The sequence below is a fragment of the Mya arenaria genome, chromosome 3 (assembly GCF_026914265.1).
Source record: "Mya arenaria isolate MELC-2E11 chromosome 3, ASM2691426v1".
Taxonomy (NCBI): Eukaryota; Metazoa; Mollusca; class Bivalvia; order Myida; family Myidae; genus Mya; species Mya arenaria.
Genome location: NC_069124.1, coordinates 79,101,982 through 79,120,978, shown reverse-complemented (window position 1 = coordinate 79,120,978; position 18,997 = coordinate 79,101,982). Strand labels below are relative to the sequence as shown.

Here is an 18,997-nt window from a genome sequence, read left to right as displayed (position 1 = left end):
TACATGTTTCCACTCACCAGTGGTATCATTGTGTAAGACGCCCTAGGAACCAAACACTCACTACATGTTTCCCACTCACCTGTGGTATCATTGTGTAAGACGCCCTAGGAACCAGCAGCAACTCACTATACATGTTTCCCACTCACCAGTGGTATCATTGTGTAAGACCGCCCTAGGAACCAGCAGCACTCACTATACATGTTTCCCACTCACCAGTGGTATCATTGTGTAAGACCGCCCTAGGAACCAGCAGCACTCACTATACATGTTTCCCACTCACCAGTGGTAGCATTGTGTAAGACCGCCCTAGGAACCAGCAGCACTCACTATACATGATTCAGCCACACCAGTGGTATCATTGTGTAAGACCACCCCCAGGAACAGCACACTCACTATACATGTTCCCACTCACCAGTGTATCATTGTGTAAGACCGCCCCAGGAACCAGCAACACTCACTATACATGTTCCCACTCACCAGTGGTATCATTGTGTAAGACCGCCACAGGAACTAGCAACCCTCACTATACATGTTTCCCACTCACCAGTGGTATGGTTGTGTAAGATTATCCCAGGAACCAGCAGCCGTCACTATATATGTTTCAGCCTAACCAGTGGTATCATTGTGTAAGACCACCCCAGGAATCAGCAACCCTCACTATACATGTTCCCAACTCACCAGTCGTATCATTGTGTAAGACCGCCCCAGGAACCAGCAACACTCACTATACATGTTCCCAACTCACCAGTGGTATCATTGTGTAAGACTGCCACAGGAACTAGCAACCCTCACTATACATGTTCCCACTCACCAGTGGTATCATTGTGTAAGACCGCCCAAGGAATCAGCAGCACTCACTATACATGTTCCCACTCACCAGTGGTATCGTTGTGGAAGACCGCCCCAGAAACCAGCAGCACACACTATATATGTTTCCCACTCACCAGTGGTATCATTGTGTAAGACCGCCCCAGGAATCAGCAGCCCACACTATACATGTTCCCACTCACCAGTGGTATCGTTGTGTAAGACCGCCCTAGGAACCAGCAGCACTCACTATACATGATTCAGCCACTCACCAGTGGTATCATTGTGTAAGACCACCCCAGGAATCAGCAGCACTCACTATACATGTTCCCACACACCAGTGGTATCATTGTGTAAGACTGCCACAGGAACTAGCTACCCTCACTATACATGTTCCCACTCACCAGTGGTATCATTGTGTAAGACCGCCCAAGGAATCAGCAGCACTCATTATACATGTTCCCACTCACCAGTGGTATCGTTGTGTAAGACAGCCCCAGGAACCAGCAGCACACACTATATATGTTTCCCACTCACCAGTGGTATCATTGTGTAAGACCGCCCCAGGAACCAGCAGCACACACTGTACATGTTCTCACTCACCCGTGGTATCGTTGTGTAAGACCGCCATAGGAACCAGTAGCACTCACTATACATGTTTCCCACTCACCAGTCGTATCATTTTGTAAGACCGCCCAAGGAATCAGCAGTACTCACTATACATGTTCCCACTCACCAGTGGTATCGTTGTGTAAGACCGCCCCAGGAATCAGCAGCCCTCACCAGTGGTATGGTTGTGTAAGACTGCCCTAGGAACCAGCAGCCCTCACTATACATGTTCCCACTCATCAGTGGTGCCATTGTGTAAGATTGCCCCAAGAACCAACAGTACTCACTATACATGTTTCCACTCACCAGTGGTATCATTGTGTAAGACCGCCCTAGGAACCAGCAGCCTTCACTATACATGTTCCCACTCACCAGTGGTATCATTGTGTAAGATTGCCCCAGGAACCAGCAGCCCTCACTATACATGTTCCCACTCACCAGTGGTATCATTGTGTAAGACCGCCCAAGGAATAAGCAACACTCACAATACATGTTTCCACATTTCAGTGGTATGGTTGTGTAAGACCGCCCCAGGAATCAGCAGCACTCACTATACATGTTTTCCACTCACCAGTGGTATGGTTGTGTAAGATTATCCCAGGAACCAGCAGCCGTCACTACATATGTTTCAGCCTAACCAGTGGTATCGTTGTGTAAGACCGCCACAGGAACTAGCAACCCTCACTCTACATGTTTCCCACTCACCAGTCGTATCATTGTGTAAGACCGCCCTAGGAACCAGCAACACTCACTATACATGTTCCCAACTCACCAGTGGTATCATTGTGTAAGACTGCCACAGGAACTAGCAACCCTCACTATACATGTTCGCACTCACCAGTGGTATCATTGTATAAGACCGCCCAAGGAATCAGCAGCACTCACTATACATGTTCCCACTCACCAGTGGTATCGTTGTGTAAGACCGCCCCAGGAACCAGCAGCACACACTATATATGTTTCCCACTCACCAGTGGTATCATTGTGTAAGACCGCCGCAGGAATCAGCAGCACACACTATACATGTTCTCACTCACCAGTGGTATCGTTGTGTAAGACCGCCCTAGGAACCAGCAGCACTCACTATACATGTTTCCCACTCACCAGTCGTATCATTGTGTAAGACAGCCCAAGGAATAAGCAGCACTCACTATACATGTTCCCACTCACCAGTGGTATCATTGTGTAAGACCGCCCTAGGAATCAGCAGCACTCACTATACATGTTCCCACTCACCAGTGGTATCGTTGTGTAAGACTGCCCCAGGAACCAGCAGCACACACTATATATGTTTCCCACTCACCAGTCGTATCATTGTGTAAGACTGCCCCAGGAACCAGCAGCACACACTATACATGTTCTCACTCACCAGTGGTATCATTGTGTAAGACCTCCCCAGGAACAAGCAACACTCACTATACATGTTCCCACTCACCAGTGGTATCATTGTGTAAGACCGCCACAGGAATCAGCAGCACTCACTATACATGTTCCCACTCACCAGTGGTATCGTTGTGTAAGACCGCCCCAGGAATCAGCAGCCCTCACCAGTGGTATCGTTGTGTAAGAACGCCCTAGGAACCAGCAGCCCTCACTATACATGTTCCCACTCATCAGTGGTATCATTGTGTAAGATTGCCCCAGGAACCAGCAGTACTCACTATACATGTTTCCACTCACCAGTGGTATCATTGTGTAAGACCGCCCTAGGAACCAGCAGCCCTCACTATACATGTTCCCACTCACCAGTGGTATCATGTGTAAGATTGCCCCAGGAACCAGCAGCCCTCACTATACATGTTCCCACTCACCAGTGGTATCATTGTGTAAGACCGCCCCAGGAACCAGCAGCCCTCACTATACATGTTCCCACTCACCAGTGGTATCATTGTGTAAGACCGCCCCAAGAATAAGCAACACTCACAATACATGTTCCCACATTTCAGTGGTATCATTGTGTAAGACCGCCCCAGGAATCAGCAGCACTCACTATACATGTTCCCACTAACCAGTGGTATCGTTGTATAAGACCGCCCCAGGAACCAGCAACCCTTACTATAACGTTCCCACTCACCAGTGGTATCATTGTGTAAGACCGCCCCAGGAATCAGCAACACTCACAATACATGTTTCCACATTTCAGTGGTATGGTTGTGTAAGACCGACCCAGGAATCAGCAGCACTCACTATATATGTTCCCACTAATCAGTGGTATGGTTGTGTAAGACTGCCCTAGGAACCAACAGCACTTATTATACATGTTCCCACTCACCAGTGGTATCATTGTGTAAGACCGCCCCAAGGAACCAGCAACACTCACTATACATGTTCCCACTCACCAGTGGTATCATTGTGTAAGATCGCCCCAGGAACCAGCAGCCCTTACTATACATGTTCCCACTCACCAGTGGTATCGTTGTGTAAGACCGCCACAGGAATCAGCAGCACTCACTATACATGTTCCCACTCACCAGTGGTATCGTTGTGTAAGACCGCCACAGGAACCAGCAGCACTCACTATACATGTTCCCACCCACCAGTGGTATCATTGTGTAAGATCGCCCTAGGAACCAGCAGCCCTTACTATACATCTTCCCACTCACCAGTGGTATCATTCTGTAAGACAGCCCCAGGAATCAGCAGCACTCACTATACATGTTTCCACTCACCAATGGTATCGTTGGGTAAGACCGCCCCAGGAACCAAAAACACTCACTATACATGTTCCCACTCACCAATGGTATCGTCGTGTAAGACCGCCCTAGGAATCAGCAGCCCTCACTTAACATGTTCCCACTCACCAGTGGTATCATTGTGTAAGATCGCCCTAGGAACCAGCAGCCCTCACTTAACATGTTCCCACTCATCAGTGGTATCATTGTGTAAGACCGCCCCAGGAACTAGTAACACTTACTTAACATGTTTCCACTCACCAGTGGTATCATTGTGTAAGACCGCCCCAGGAACCAGTAACACTTACTTAACATGTGTTCCACTCACCAGTGGTATCATTGTGTAAGATCGCCCTAGGAACCAGCAGCCCTCACTTAACATATTCCCACTCATCAGTGGTATCATTGTGTAAGACCACCCCAGGAACCAGCAGCCCTCACTAAACATGTTCCCACTCACCATTGGTATCATTGTGTAAGATCGCCCTATGAACCAGCAGCACTCACTGTACATTTTTCCCACTCAGCAGTCGTATCATTGTGCAAGATCGCCCCAGGAACCAGCAGCACTCACTATATATGTTTCCCACTCACCAGTGGTATCGTTGTGTAAGACCGCCCCAGGAATCAGCAAAACTCACTATACATGTTCCCACTCATCAATGGCATCGTTGTGTAAGATCGCCCCAGGAACCAGCAGCACTCACTATATATGTTTCCATTCACCAATGGTATCATTGTGTATGACCGCCCCAGGAATCAGCAGCCCTCACTATACATGTTCCCACTCACCTGTGGTATCGTTGTATAAGACCGCCCTAGGAATCAGCAGCACTCACTATACATGTTCCCACTCACCAGTTGTATCATTGGGCAAAACCGCCCTAGGCATCAGCAGCACTCACTATATTGTTTCCCACAGCAACACTCACTCACTATACATGTTCCCAGATTCCAGTGGTATGGTTGTGTTAGGCCGAGATGGTTCAGACGTGACTGGATGGACCATGACTCTCCTCTCATGCTCATCTACACAGTTTAACCACGCTATAACCAACAGCCCCTCCCAAAATATGTGTGTGTAAGGGTGAGACTGTTAACATATGCTTCCCACTCACCAGTGGTATGACTGTGTAAGGCCCAGCAGGTTGTCTAGGCGTGACTGGAAGACGTCATGTCTTTCATCGTCAGGCTCTCCAAATACAAAGCTCATCCTCCCAGGAACCAACAGATCTACTGCTCAAACCTGCATAGACAAAGATGACGTGATCGTGTTCAACTAAAAGTTGAAATCTAGTAAGCAGCGCTTGAAAATGCAGGCACATGTATGAGCGACATTATTTTTTTTATTATTTCAAGGGCCATAACTCTTGACCGCATAACGAAAACATCAGAAAACTAATTCAAAACGATTCCCCACAGGAAAAAATTCCAATATTAACTATTTACCATAAAAAGTTTAAAATACACATGCCACAAATCTCGTTTTCGTTTATCAAATTTTCAATGTCTTGAGGACCAAAATACAAGTATTCATACATACATGTATAGACATGTATTTGAATCCATATGTCATTGACTTATTGAAAAACGCAATAAAAACGACAATAAACCATGTAGGGGAATTCGCATGTCACCTTGATCTAATTTAGTAACCTTGACTTTGAGCCGACACAATTCCGTCATGAACCGTTCACATTGCCTTGATGCGTGAAAGAAGGTCCAGGTACCCTGATAACCTTCAATTTGAGTATGCGGTATGGAGGGGGCACGATAATTTTACAAGGACTTGCTAACATTACAGAATACATGAAACCTTGAGCCAATCAACGGAAACTGGAAGACGGACGCTACAGCGTTATTTCGTAGACACTTTAAATGCAATATGTCGCCATATGTCATATAATCTAAGATAAGACCCTTTGCAGCTGTTTCATATTTAGAAATACGTGGACAATAGTTATCTTTATAAAGGGATATAGCTCAGTGGTAGAGCATTCGACTGCAGATCGAGAGGTTCCCGGTTCGAACCCGGCTGTCCCCTTAAGAATATTGTTATGCCGCTCACACTTAAGGCTGTATACATATATACATGCAAACACAGATGCCCTATGCAAGTAAATTGGTGTTTAAAATGTACGGTATACTGTGACTGAGGAGGTTTGGGACCGGTGGTACCTGTGTGGCACGGGTAAGCCTAGTTGGTAGCGAGGGGCGGTCGAAAGATGCAGGTGGTTCTGTACGGATTGGACATACACAGTATTGTCTCGGGCATGTATTCCTTACGAAATAACTATTTTGCAACTTAAATCGATGTCAAAAGTGAGTCATTAAATGTATATCTTGTATAAGTGCAATAGACATTCAAAAGTGCAACACATTTTAAGGATATTCATACCCTCGGAAGTAGTATGGTGGTTGCGTGTAAACGAGTAGCATCCACTGCACCACGGGCGTCAGCCACATTCTACCGGACCACCGGTGCACTGCCACTGCCTTACTTACTTCCGAGCGCCCATGTAAGCAAGAACCAAGGGATAAGAGTGGTTCACAGGGCTATAAAGTAAGGTCAGCAAACTACAGTGATTTCATGTTTTTTTTTGTGTGTTTTACAGTTCATCGCTACATGGCCCATGATACGGTAAAAAGAAATGGAATAGTTCACCTCACAGCAAACTTGAGCAAAACATCTTATTGTTGCATTTGTTGACGGAGTCAATTACCAGTAACTTAAATATAAAGGATATGGATACATGTTCGACCGAGCCCCAACAGATTGTGAAACTTCACATCAAACTGTCTCCAAGGTGCGGCCTTTTTACACAAACATCAAGGGCATAACAAACTTATCATTATAATGATGCATACTGGTGCCTGTTTCAGATTATAGAGTTCTGGCACGTTCTACACCACTGCTTTTGCAAGTAGTACACGGATCCCTGATCTCCATGCAGCGTGACGTGTGGACAGGGATAGAGAAAGAACATGTTTAGTTACGTGCCAGCAGCGCATCTCCACCACTACCACCTCCCAGATCAATGCTTAGTCGTACTGCATCAGCCTGAAACCAGCTACCAAGCGGGGTTGCTTCCGGCGCTCCTGCTATCAGTGGTGGAAAGCGAGCCAAATTCGTTTTGTTTTCCATCCAAAAAAAAAACTGAACTGTATTTTATTTAAAACATAGAGCGTAAACATGTGGCATTTGGAAATCGTCGAATGCCATTGATAAAACGATGAGAACATACGGTAATTATCAGAGAACAAAATATTATTTTATCAAGTATGATTTATATACATGTATGTGCATTTTATCGGAACTTTTGAATGGCCAATGACATGCCGTCGCGACAGTCATCGTTTCGATCTCTGTTGTCGGCTGTCGTATGTTTAGCTAACGAAACACAGCTTATTTATCATGCATATTTTATCGGAACTGTATGCAGGATAATTTGGACTGAATTTGACATGTACGTTTGAGTGTTTTTCGATATTGTACAATGTACGTTTGACTGTTTGCCGTTATTGATGTCTTTCCATGTGACCATTTTGCTAAAAGAATAAGGGGCCTACGGACCATTCGATATGCAGTCGAATGCTGTTCCTCTGAGTTATATCCCCATATGGCATATCATACTTCACGTCGTTATATCGTTCACTAAAAAGGCGATGATGATAAATGATGCAATGTTCCGCAACAATATATCATAACATCCAATCTAGATGGGCGGTTTTCACTCGGCACAGAACTTATAGGGGACATAGCGTCCAATACAGATCGAGAGGTTCCTGGTTCGAACCAGGGTGTCCCATTCAGTATTTACTTATGACAAACATTTTACAGAAAGTAGAAAGGTTACGAAATTCTACAGTGTTCATGCGAACTACCTTTTGACTGATTTATGTTCGGTACACTACATTTAATTTTCGTTGTTTTAAATTATTGAATTAGACGAAAATTATTTTCCCTTGTTACGGTCAATCCGATAGGTGGCGAATAAGTTTTGCACGAGGATTTCGTGCTTTGAGAGTTGAGTGGTCATTCAGCCTTGGGACCGGCCGTCGAGCAGACTTGTTTTTATTGTTGTCTAATTATCTACACGATGGAAACTTTATCGTCTGCTGATATTCAGCAGGAGACTGTGCAGCCTGAGATTCAAAATAGTTTACGTGAAATTTTGTTTGAGTTGCGAGGACAAAAGTCGCAAATTAATTCTCTGAAAGACGAAGTTCGCGGACAGTCACTTGCTGTAGATGAAGTTAAAAAGTTGAAAACCACTAAAGACATTGCCTGGAAATTTAGTGGAAACCGGCTTCAGTTTGAATTTAATTCCGAGTTGGAGGACAGTGTGAATCAGATTTTGTGGGCTATAGAAAATGTGAAAATTGATTTCGCAAAGGAAATGCTGGCTGCCATTGCGGATAAGCTCCACGTAAGAAACAAACACATACGTATTGCCTATACTTCCGAAGGAGGCTGGGAGACTGTGCGCCAATATCAGTCAAACCCATTGGCGAGTGACTCTGACGACGAGTCGCGCATTCTCAAGGCGGACTCGCGAGTAGTGCGGAAACGTAAGCAGCAGAAACCCAAAACGAAGGCTAAATCACCAGCTGTAGCTTTGGGGTACACGGACAGCTCTGGCGCGCGGATTTGCTGGTACTTCCTCTACGTCGCAAACGCAATCCGGGGGCGGACATTCGTTTCGTGGCTACCAGGGATTTCCCAGCAACAGAGGGCAGCTTGGACCCTGCTTCGGATGCGGCGAGTACAACCACGTGCGGCGCACGTGCCCGTATACAAGGTTTGGGGAGCTCAGCAGGGACAGCAACAGACAGAGCAGCCCGGCAAAAAATGAAACTTGCAGTACAGATAATGCAGGTGATTGGACTGTTAAAGATGAGTATTTTGATGATAACCTGTCTTTTAATTTTGATACTGATAGGTTTACAAACAATTTTTCTATTTATGAACAAGGTTTAAAAGAAATTATCGTAAAAGATCGGTTAAAAAATCACATAGATTTTTGGACTAAAATTGGAGCTAGTGAGTTCATTTTAGAAACAATTAAAGATGGTTATAAAATTCCATTTTATTCCTTGCCTGAGAAAAGCTTGTTACATAATAATCAATCGGCATTGAAAGATCCCGAATTTGTACAAACTGCTATTTGTGATCTTTTAGATAAGGGGTTGGTAGAAAAATGTGAGCTAATTCCAACGGTAGTGAACCCCCTATCAGTATCTGTGCAAAATAGTGGCAAAAAACGCCTAATTTTGGATTTGAGAAATGTAAACATACATGTATGGAAACAGTCCGTCAGGTATGAAGATCTGAGACTTGCTCTAATGTATCTTGAAAAAGATAGCTATATGATCAAATTTGATATTCACTCAGCTTATCATTTTTTGGATATTTGGTATAATCATACTCAGTATTTAGGGTTTTCTTTTCAAGATCAAGAGGGAAGTGTGTGCTATTATAAATTTTTAGTCCTTCCCTTCGGTTTAGGGGTAGCCCCTTATTTGTACACAAAATTCACTCGTCCCCTCATTAGAAAATGGCGTGGTGAGGGTAAGAAAGTGATCATGTTTCTAGATGATGGCTTTGGCACTGATGGTAAATTACAGAGCACATTAATGTTGTCACATGACATCAAGCAGGATTTACTTGATTCTGGTTTAATCCCTAAAGCTGGTAAATCATTGTGGGAGCCTGTACAAGTGCTAGAGTGGTTGGGGGCTGTTTTAGATAGCAAAAAGTATGTTATATACATTCCTGATCGAAGATTAGAGAAAGCTCTTTCTACCCTTCATTTTTGAAGGTGACTCAGTGGGTACCTGTGCGTACGTTATCCAGTTTTATTGGTCAAATCATATCAATGGGAATAGTGATTGGTCCAGTTGCTCAAATTATGACTCGTTATTTGAGTATGGATGTTTTAAAGGCTCTCACATGGAACTCCTATATTAGAGTCTCAGAGGAGGGTAGGCACCGGTTGTATTTTTGGGAAAATACATTACATTCATTAAATATTCGGCAGCTTTCCTCATCCGCTGCATGCACCAAGATTGTGTATAGTGATGCCTCTGGTGTCGGGTATGCGGGTTATGAAGTGAACACTGTTAACGGGGTATCTCATGGTATGTGGTCGCCTGAGGAGGCTCCCCGGTCCTCCACGTGGAGTGAGTTGTGTGCTGTGTTTAGAGTCATGCGCTCTATTGTACATATATTGAGTCATAACAGAGTAAAATGGTTTACAGATAACCAGGCCGTTTGTAGTATAGTAAGCAAAGGGTCAATGAAAGAGGATTTACAGGATGTTGCTATGCAGATTTTCAATGTTGCTTCCACTCATTGTATACACTTAGAAACAGAGTGGATTCCACGCGGAGACAATTGTCGCGCGGATTATTTGTCAAAGGTAGTCGAGGTTGACGATTGGTCCATAGGTGACAATATTCTAGAAGTGTTACATTCAAATTGGGGTCATTTAGAAGTAGACTACTTTGCGTCTGAACATAATGCAAAATTACCAGTGTTTTATTCCCGATTTTGGTGTTATAACACTTCTGGTGTAGATGCATTTACGATTGATTGGTCAAAGGACATTGGTTTGTTTGTACCACCAATTATGTTAGTAGCGAGGGTGCTGAGAAAAATGGTAGCATGTAAGGCAAAGGGTGCATTAGTTGCTTCCGAGTGGAAATCTGCTAGTTATTGGCCATTATTGTATAATGAGAATAGTCAGACAAGACCGTTTGTTCGTGAAGTTATATATTTGCCCACCAATAAGGAGTCCTACACGCCATGCAAAAATGGCATTGGTATGTTTGGAAACGGAGATTTAAAGTTTAATATGTTAGCTATGTACATTGATTGTACAAACATTTAAAGCTCATCACATTGAAGTGTACAGTAAGCCTGTGTGGGCGTGACTACTGTGGGGTTTGCCATCGGCTAATTGGTGCTGTGCATGAGTAATCGTGCATAATAGTTCGTGCTTATCACATTGAAGTTTACAGTAAGCCTGTGTGGGCGTGACTACTGTGGCGTTTGCTATCGGCTAGTTGGTGCTTATTCGTGCATACGAATTCTTGCTTATCACATTGATGTATACAGTAAGCCTGTATGGGCGTGACTACTGTAGCGTTTGCCTTCAACAGGCCGGTATAGGCTAGTTGGTGCTGTGCATGAGTATTCGTGCATAGGATGCATTTGGAATGCATAAATTTATTGTACATTCTTTTAAATGCACATTTGTAAGCATTTTGAATTATGCATGTCAACTATGAATTATGTTTGTAAAACTTGCTTGCTGCTGTTGACTTGATGCTAATGAGTAATTTGTTTTTACATGTGTTTTTTCGTAGTTATGGCGAAGAGATAGAGGAGCTGCCGGACGTCTTGGTGGACAAGGTCTCCTTGCTGACGGGGTTACTCGAAGAGTCGCCAGCCAAAAGTACATGTGATTCCTATAAACGAGTATTCCGACGTTGGGCGGCATGGGCTTTGAGTAATGGACTTACCAGTAGGGATATCTTGCCTGCTAAGGCGTTCCATATAGCTATATATCTATCGTCTCTAATTCAAACTGCAAACTCGCCTAGCTCAGTGATGAATGCCTTTTACAGTGTTAAATGGTTTCATGATTTATTCGATTTTAGTACGATATGTGATTCGAAGTTAATAGCTAACGTTTTAGAAGCTGCTAAGCGTAAATTATCTAAGCCTGTTAAAAAGAAAGAACCAATGACAATTGAACTTTTATCCAAGATGTTTAAATCTTTGTACAGAGAAGGTTATGTTAAGCAACAAAGAACTATATGTGCTTGTTTGTTGGCATTTGCGGGCTTTATGAGAAGTGCTGAACTGTTAAATTTACGCAGAAGTGACGTGTTGATAAATCCAGTATATATGAGTGTTTTCATAGAAAATAGTAAAACTGACAAATATCGAGATGGTGCCTGGATATTGATTTCAAGAACAGGGACATTGTTGTGCCCAGTTTTGAATTTAGAACGTTATCTTAGTTGGACTAACGTAGATAGCAATTCTGACATTTATATATTTTCTCATTTGACGGCTACCAAACATGGCTATAAATTACGTGAAGATGGTAAACATTTAGCATATTGCAATTTGAGAAAATTGTTCATAGAAGCATTTCAACCACATGTTACTAACATTAGTAAATATTGTTTGCATTCATTGAGATCAGGTGGGGCTACTGCTGCTGCTAACATGGGTATCCCTGATAGAATGTTTAAACGGCATGGTCGGTGGTCGAGTGAGAATGCAAAGGATGGTTATGTTAAAGATTCTGTAGATGAAAGACTTAAAGTATCAAAATCATTGGGTTTGTAATTTTGTGAACATCAGCGGTTAACAGCCCGTTCTTTTATATTCAGCGGTCGGTTGGAGTCCCAACGGCTTATACCAATATGTTGTTTGTATGTTGATGTTCCATCGGAATGAGTTGTAAGGGAAATATAATTTTCATTGTTTGAAATTATTGAATTAGACGAAAATTATTTTCCCTTGTTACGGTCAATCCGATAGGTGGCGAATAAGTTTTGCACGAGGATTTCGTGCTTTGAGAGTTGAGTGGTCGTTCAGCCTTGGGACCGGCCGTCGAGCAGACTTGTTTTTGAAGTCTTGTTAGTAGATAATATTAAGCTTAAATTACTAGATGCATTTTTGACATGTTTACTGATAATAATCAATATGATTTCTTTCTATATGAAAATTTAAGTTCATAGATGTACGTATGGTATTACACATGTATTGTTATATCATGATTATGCATACGGTTTCAAACGTTATATTTGTATATACAAAATAAAGCGGTCGGTTGGAGTCCCAACGGCTTATACCAATATGTTGTTTGTATGTTGATGTTCCATCGGAATGAGTTGTAAGGGAAAAATAGTTACAGTAATCTGCATCAGCCTGAAACCAGCTACCAAGCGGGGTTGCTTCCGGCGCTCCTGCTATCAGTGGTGGAAAGCGACTTGGGAGAAGTGAGCCAAATTCGTTTTGTTTTCCATCCAAAAAAAGCTGAACTGTATTTTATTTAAAACATAAAGCGTAAACATATGGCATTTGGAAATCGTCGAATGCCATTGATAAAAGGATGAGAACATACGGTAATTATCAGAGAACGAAATATTATTTTATCAAGTATGATTTATATACATGTATGTGCATTTTATCGGAACTTTTGAATGGCCAATGACATGCAGTCGCGACAGTCATCGTTTCGATCTCTGTTGTCGGCTGTCGTATGTTTAGCTAACGAAACACAGCTTATTTACCATTCACATTTTATCGGAACTGTATGCAGGATCATTTGGACTGAATTTGACATGTACGTTTGAGTGTTTTTCGATATTGTACAATGTACGTTTGACTGTTTGCCGTTATTGATGTCTTTCCATGTGACCATTTTGCTAAAAGAATAAGGGGCCTACGGACCATTCGATATGCAGTCGAATGCTGTTCCTCTGAGTTATATCCCCATATGGCATATCATACTTCACGTCGTTATATCGTTCATTAAAAAGGCGATGATGATAAATGATGCAATGTTCCGCAACAATATATCATAACATCCAATCTAGATGGGCGGTTTTCACTCGGCACAGAACTTATAGGGGACATAGCGTCCAATACAGATCGAGAGGTTCCTGGTTCGAACCAGGGTGTCCCATTCAGTATTTACTTATGACAAACATTTTACAGAAAGTAGAAAGGTTACGAAATTCTACAGTGTTCATGCAAACTACCTTTTGACTGATTTATGTTCGGTACACTACAAATTGTTACAGTAATCTTTTAGAAATAATTGATTGTGGAGTCTTTATAGAGATGTACTATACTATTTAACTTCAATGCGGGCCATTTCTAGCCATTTCGTTAAAAGTATAAGGGGACACCCGGGTTCGAACCGGGGACCTCTCGATCTGCAGTCGAATGCTCTACCACTGAGCTATATCCCCATGTTTCGCTCGATGCTACAACGTTATTTCGTAGACACTTTAAATGCAATATGTCGCCATATATCATAAAGATAAGATCCTTTGCATCTGCTTCATATTTAGAAATACGTGGACAATAGATATCTTTGTAAGGGGATATAGCTCAGTGGTAGAGCATTCGACTGCAGATCGAGAGGTCCCCGGTTCGAACCCGGGTGTCCCCTTAAGAATATTTTTATGACGGTCACACTAAAGGCTGTATACATACACATGCAAACACAGATGTCCTATGCAAGTAGCTTGGTGTTTAAAGTGTACGGTATACTGTGGTTTTGGAACGAGACTGAGGAGGTTTGGGACCGGTGGTACCTATGTGGCACGGGTTAGCCTAGTTGGTAGCTAGGGACGGTCGATAGGTGCAGGTGATTCTGTACGGATTGGACATACACGGTATTGTCTCGGGCATGTATTTTTACAAAATAACAATTTTGCAACTTAAATCGATGTCAAAAGTGAGTCATTAAATGTACATCTTGTATAAGTGCAATAGACCTTCAAAAGTGCAACATATTTTATGGATATTCATACCCTCGGAAGTAATATGGTGGTTGCGTGTAAACGAGTAGCATCCACTGCACCACGGGCGTCAACCACATTTTACCGGACCACCGGTGCACTGTCAATGCCTTACTTACTTCCGAGCGCCCATGTAAGCAAGAACCAAGAGGATAAGAGTGGTTCACAGGGCTATAAAGTAAGGTCAGCAAACTACAGTGATTTCATGGGTTTTTTGTGTGTTTTACAGTTCATCGCTACATGGCCCATGATACGGTAAAAAGAAATGGAATAGTTCACCTCACAGCAAACTTGAACAGAACATCTTATTGTTGCATTTGTTGACGGAGTCAATTACCAGTAACTTAAATATAAAGGATATGGATACATGTTCGACCGAGCCCCCACAGATTTTGAAACTTCACATCAAATTGTCTCCAAAGTGCGGCTTTTTTACACAAACATCAAGGGCATAACAAACTTATCATTATAATGATGCATACTGGTGCCTGTTTCAGATTATAGGGTTCTGGGACGTTCTACACCATTGCTTTTGCAAGTAGTACACGGATCCCTGATCTCCATGCAGCGTGACGTGTGGACAGGGATAGAGAAAGAACATGTTTAGTTACGAGCCAGCAGCGCATCTCCACCACCACCACCTCCCAGATCAATGCTTAGTCGTACTGCATCAGCCTGAAACCAGCTACCAAGCGGGGTTGCTTCCGGCGCTCCTGCTATCAGTGGTGGAAAGCGACTTGGGAGAAGTGAGCCAAATTCGTTTTGTTTTCCATCCAAAAAAAAACTGAACTGTATTTTATTTAAAACATAAAGCGTAAACATGTGGCATTTGGAAATCGTCGAATGCCATTGATAAAACGATGAGAACATACGGTAATTATCAGAGAACGAAATATTATTTTATCAAGTATGATTTATATACATGTATGTGCATTTTATCGGAACTTTTGAATGGCCAATGACATGCAGTCGCGACAGTCATCGTTTCGATCTCTGTTGTCGGCTGTCGTATGTTTAGCTAACGAAACACAGCTTATTTACCATTCACATTTTATCGGAACTGTATGCAGGATCATTTGGACTGAATTTGACATGTACGTTTGAGTGTTTTTCGATATTGTACAATGTACGTTTGACTGTTTGCCGTTATTGATGTCTTTCCATGTGACCATTTTGCTAAAAGAATAAGGGGCCTACGGACCATTTGATATGCAGTCGAATGCTGTTCCTCTGAGTTATATCCCCATATGGCATATCATACTTCACGTCGTTATATCGTTCACTAAAAAGGCGATGATGATAAATGATGCAATGTTCCGCAACAATATATCATAACATCCAATCTAGATGGGCGGTTTTCACTCGGCACAGAACTTATAGGGGACATAGCGTCCAATACAGATCGAGAGGTTCCCGGTTCGAACCAGGGTGTCCCATTCAGTATTTACTTATGACAAACATTTTACAGAAAGTAAAAAGGTTACGAAATTCTACAGTGTTCATGCGAACTACCTTTTGACTGATTTATGTTCGGTACACTACAAATTGTTACAGTAATCTTTTAGAAATAATTGATTGTGGAGTCTTTATAGAGATCTACTATACTATTTAACTTCAATGCGGGCCATTTCTAACCATTTCGTTAAAAGTATAAGGGGACACCCGGGTTCGAACCGGGGACCTCTCGATCTGCAGTCGAATGCTCTACCACTGAGCTATATCCCCATGCTTCGCTCGATCCTACAGTGTTATTTCGTAGACACTTTAAATGCAATATGTCGCCATATATCATAAAGATAAGATCCTTTGCATCTGCTTCATATTTAGAAATACGTGGACAATAGATATCTTTGTAAGGGGATATAGCTCAGTGGTAGAGCATTCGACTGCAGATCGAGAGGTCCCCGGTTCGAACCCGGGTGTCCCCTTAAGAATATTTTTATGACGGTCACACTAAAGGCTGTATACATACACATGCAAACACAGATGTCCTATGCAAGTAGCTTGGTGTTTAAAGTGTACGGTATACTGTGGTTTTGGAACGAGACTGAGGAGGTTTGGGACCGGTGGTACCTATGTGGCACGGATTAGCCTAGTTGGTAGCTAGGGGCGGTCGATAGGTGCAGGTGATTCTGTACGGATTGGACATACACGGTATTGTCTCGCGCATGTATTTTTACAAAATAACAATTTTGCAACTTAAATCGATGTCAAAAGTGAGTCATTAAATGTACATCTTGTATAAGTGCAATAGACCTTCAAAAGTGCAACACATTTTATGGATATTCATACCCTCGGAAGTAGTATGGTGGTTGCGTGTAAACGAGTAGCATCCACTGCACCACGGGCGTCAACCACATTTTACCGGACCACCGGTGCACTGTCAATGCCTTACTTACTTCCGAGCGCCCATGTAAGCAAGAACCAAGAGGATAAGAGTGGTTCACAGGGCTATAAAGTAAGGTCAGCAAACTACAGTGATTTCATGGTTTTTTTGTGTGTTTTACAGTTCATCGATACATGGCCCATGATACGGTAAAAAGAAATGGAATAGTTCACCTCACAGCAAACTTGAGCAGAACATCTTATTGTTGCATTTGTTGACGGAGTCAATTACCAGTAACTTAAATATAAAGGATATGGATACATGTTCGACCGAGCCCCCACAAATTTTGAAACTTCACATCAAATTGTCTCCAAGGTGCGGCTCTTTTACACAAACATCAAGGGCATAACAAACTTATCATTATAATGATGCATACTGGTGCCTGTTTCAGATTATAGGGTTCTGGGACGTTCTACACCACTGCTTTTGCAAGTAGTACACGGATCCCTGATCTCCATGCAGCGTGACGTGTGGACAGGGATAGAGAAAGAACATGTTTAGTTACGAGCCAGCAGCGCATCTCCACCACCACCACCTCCCAGATCAATGCTTAGTCGTACTGCATCAGCCTGAAACCAGCTACCAAGCGGGGTTGCTTCCGGCGCTCCTGCTATCAGTGGTGGAAAGCGACTTGGGAGAAGTGAGCCAAATTCGTTTTGTTTTCCATCCAAAAAAAAACTGAACTGTATTTTATTTAAAACATAAAGCGTAAACATGTGGCATTTGGAAATCGTCGAATGCCATTGATAAAACGATGAGAACATACGGTAATTATCAGAGAACGAAATATTATTTTATCAAGTATGATTTATATACATGTATGTGCATTTTATCGGAACTTTTGAATGGCCAATGACATGCAGTCGCGACAGTCATCGTTTCGATCTCTGTTGTCGGCTGTCGTATGTTTAGCTAACGAAACACAGCTTATTTACCATTCACATTTTATCGGAACTGTATGCAGGATCATTTGGACTGAATTTGACATGTACGTTTGAGTGTTTTTCGATATTGTACAATGTACGTTTGACTGTTTGCCGTTATTGATGTCTTTCCATGTGACCATTTTGCTAAAAGAATAAGGGGCCTACGGACCATTTGATATGCAGTCGAATGCTGTTCCTCTGAGTTATATCCCCATATGGCATATCATACTTCACGTCGTTATATCGTTCACTAAAAAGGCGATGATGATAAATGATGCAATGTTCCGCAACAATATATCATAACATCCAATCTAGATGGGCGGTTTTCACTCGGCACAGAACTTATAGGGGACATAGCGTCCAATACAGATCGAGAGGTTCCTGGTTCGAACCAGGGTGTCCCATTCAGTATTTACTTATGACAAACATTTTACAGAAAGTAAAAAGGTTACGAAATTCTACAGTGTTCATGCGAACTACCTTTTGACTGATTTATGTTCGGTACACTACAAATTGTTACAGTAATCTTTTAGAAATAATTGATTGTGGAGTCTTTATAGAGATGTACTATACTATTTAACTTCGATGCGGGCCATTTCTAACCATTTCGTTAAAAGTATAAGGGGACACCCGGGTTCGAACCGGGGACCTCTCGATCTGCAGTCGAATGCTCTACCACTGAGCTATATCCCCATGCTTAGCTCGATCCTACAGTGTTATTTCGTAGACACTTTAAATGCAATATGTCGCCATATATCATAAAGATAAGATCCTTTGCAGCTGCTTCATATTTAGAAATACGTGGACAATAGATATATTTGTAAGGGGATATAGCTCAGTGGTAGAGCATTCGACTGCAGATCGAGAGGTCCCCGGTTCGAACCCGGGTGTCCCCTTAAGAATATTTTTATGACGGTCACACTAAAGGCTGTATACATACACATGCAAACACAGATGTCCTATGCAAGTAGCTTGGTGTTTAAAGTGTACGGTAAACTGTGGTTTGGGAACGAGACTGAGGAGGTTTGGGACCGGTGGTACCT

The 18,997-nt window shown here is 42.6% G+C and overlaps 7 non-coding genes across 7 annotated transcripts; 4 read left to right on the top strand and 3 right to left on the bottom strand.

The window, feature by feature from the left end:
• Positions 1-6,060: 6,060 nt before the first annotated feature.
• Positions 6,061-6,132, top strand: Trnac-gca (transfer RNA cysteine (anticodon GCA)). Its single transcript has one exon. It is a non-coding gene; the product is annotated as a tRNA-Cys (tRNA).
• Positions 6,133-14,015: 7,883 nt separating this feature from the next.
• On the bottom strand, positions 14,016-14,087 carry Trnac-gca (transfer RNA cysteine (anticodon GCA)). Its single transcript has one exon. It is a non-coding gene; the product is annotated as a tRNA-Cys (tRNA).
• A 131-nt stretch (positions 14,088-14,218) lies between these two features.
• Trnac-gca (transfer RNA cysteine (anticodon GCA)) lies at positions 14,219-14,290 on the top strand. The gene has a single exon. It is a non-coding gene; the product is annotated as a tRNA-Cys (tRNA).
• A 2,005-nt stretch (positions 14,291-16,295) lies between these two features.
• Positions 16,296-16,367, bottom strand: Trnac-gca (transfer RNA cysteine (anticodon GCA)). The gene has a single exon. It is a non-coding gene; the product is annotated as a tRNA-Cys (tRNA).
• Positions 16,368-16,498: 131 nt separating this feature from the next.
• Positions 16,499-16,570, top strand: Trnac-gca (transfer RNA cysteine (anticodon GCA)). The gene has a single exon. It is a non-coding gene; the product is annotated as a tRNA-Cys (tRNA).
• A 2,005-nt stretch (positions 16,571-18,575) lies between these two features.
• Positions 18,576-18,647, bottom strand: Trnac-gca (transfer RNA cysteine (anticodon GCA)). Its single transcript has one exon. It is a non-coding gene; the product is annotated as a tRNA-Cys (tRNA).
• A 131-nt stretch (positions 18,648-18,778) lies between these two features.
• Positions 18,779-18,850, top strand: Trnac-gca (transfer RNA cysteine (anticodon GCA)). The gene has a single exon. It is a non-coding gene; the product is annotated as a tRNA-Cys (tRNA).
• The last annotated feature ends 147 nt before the right edge of the window (positions 18,851-18,997 follow it).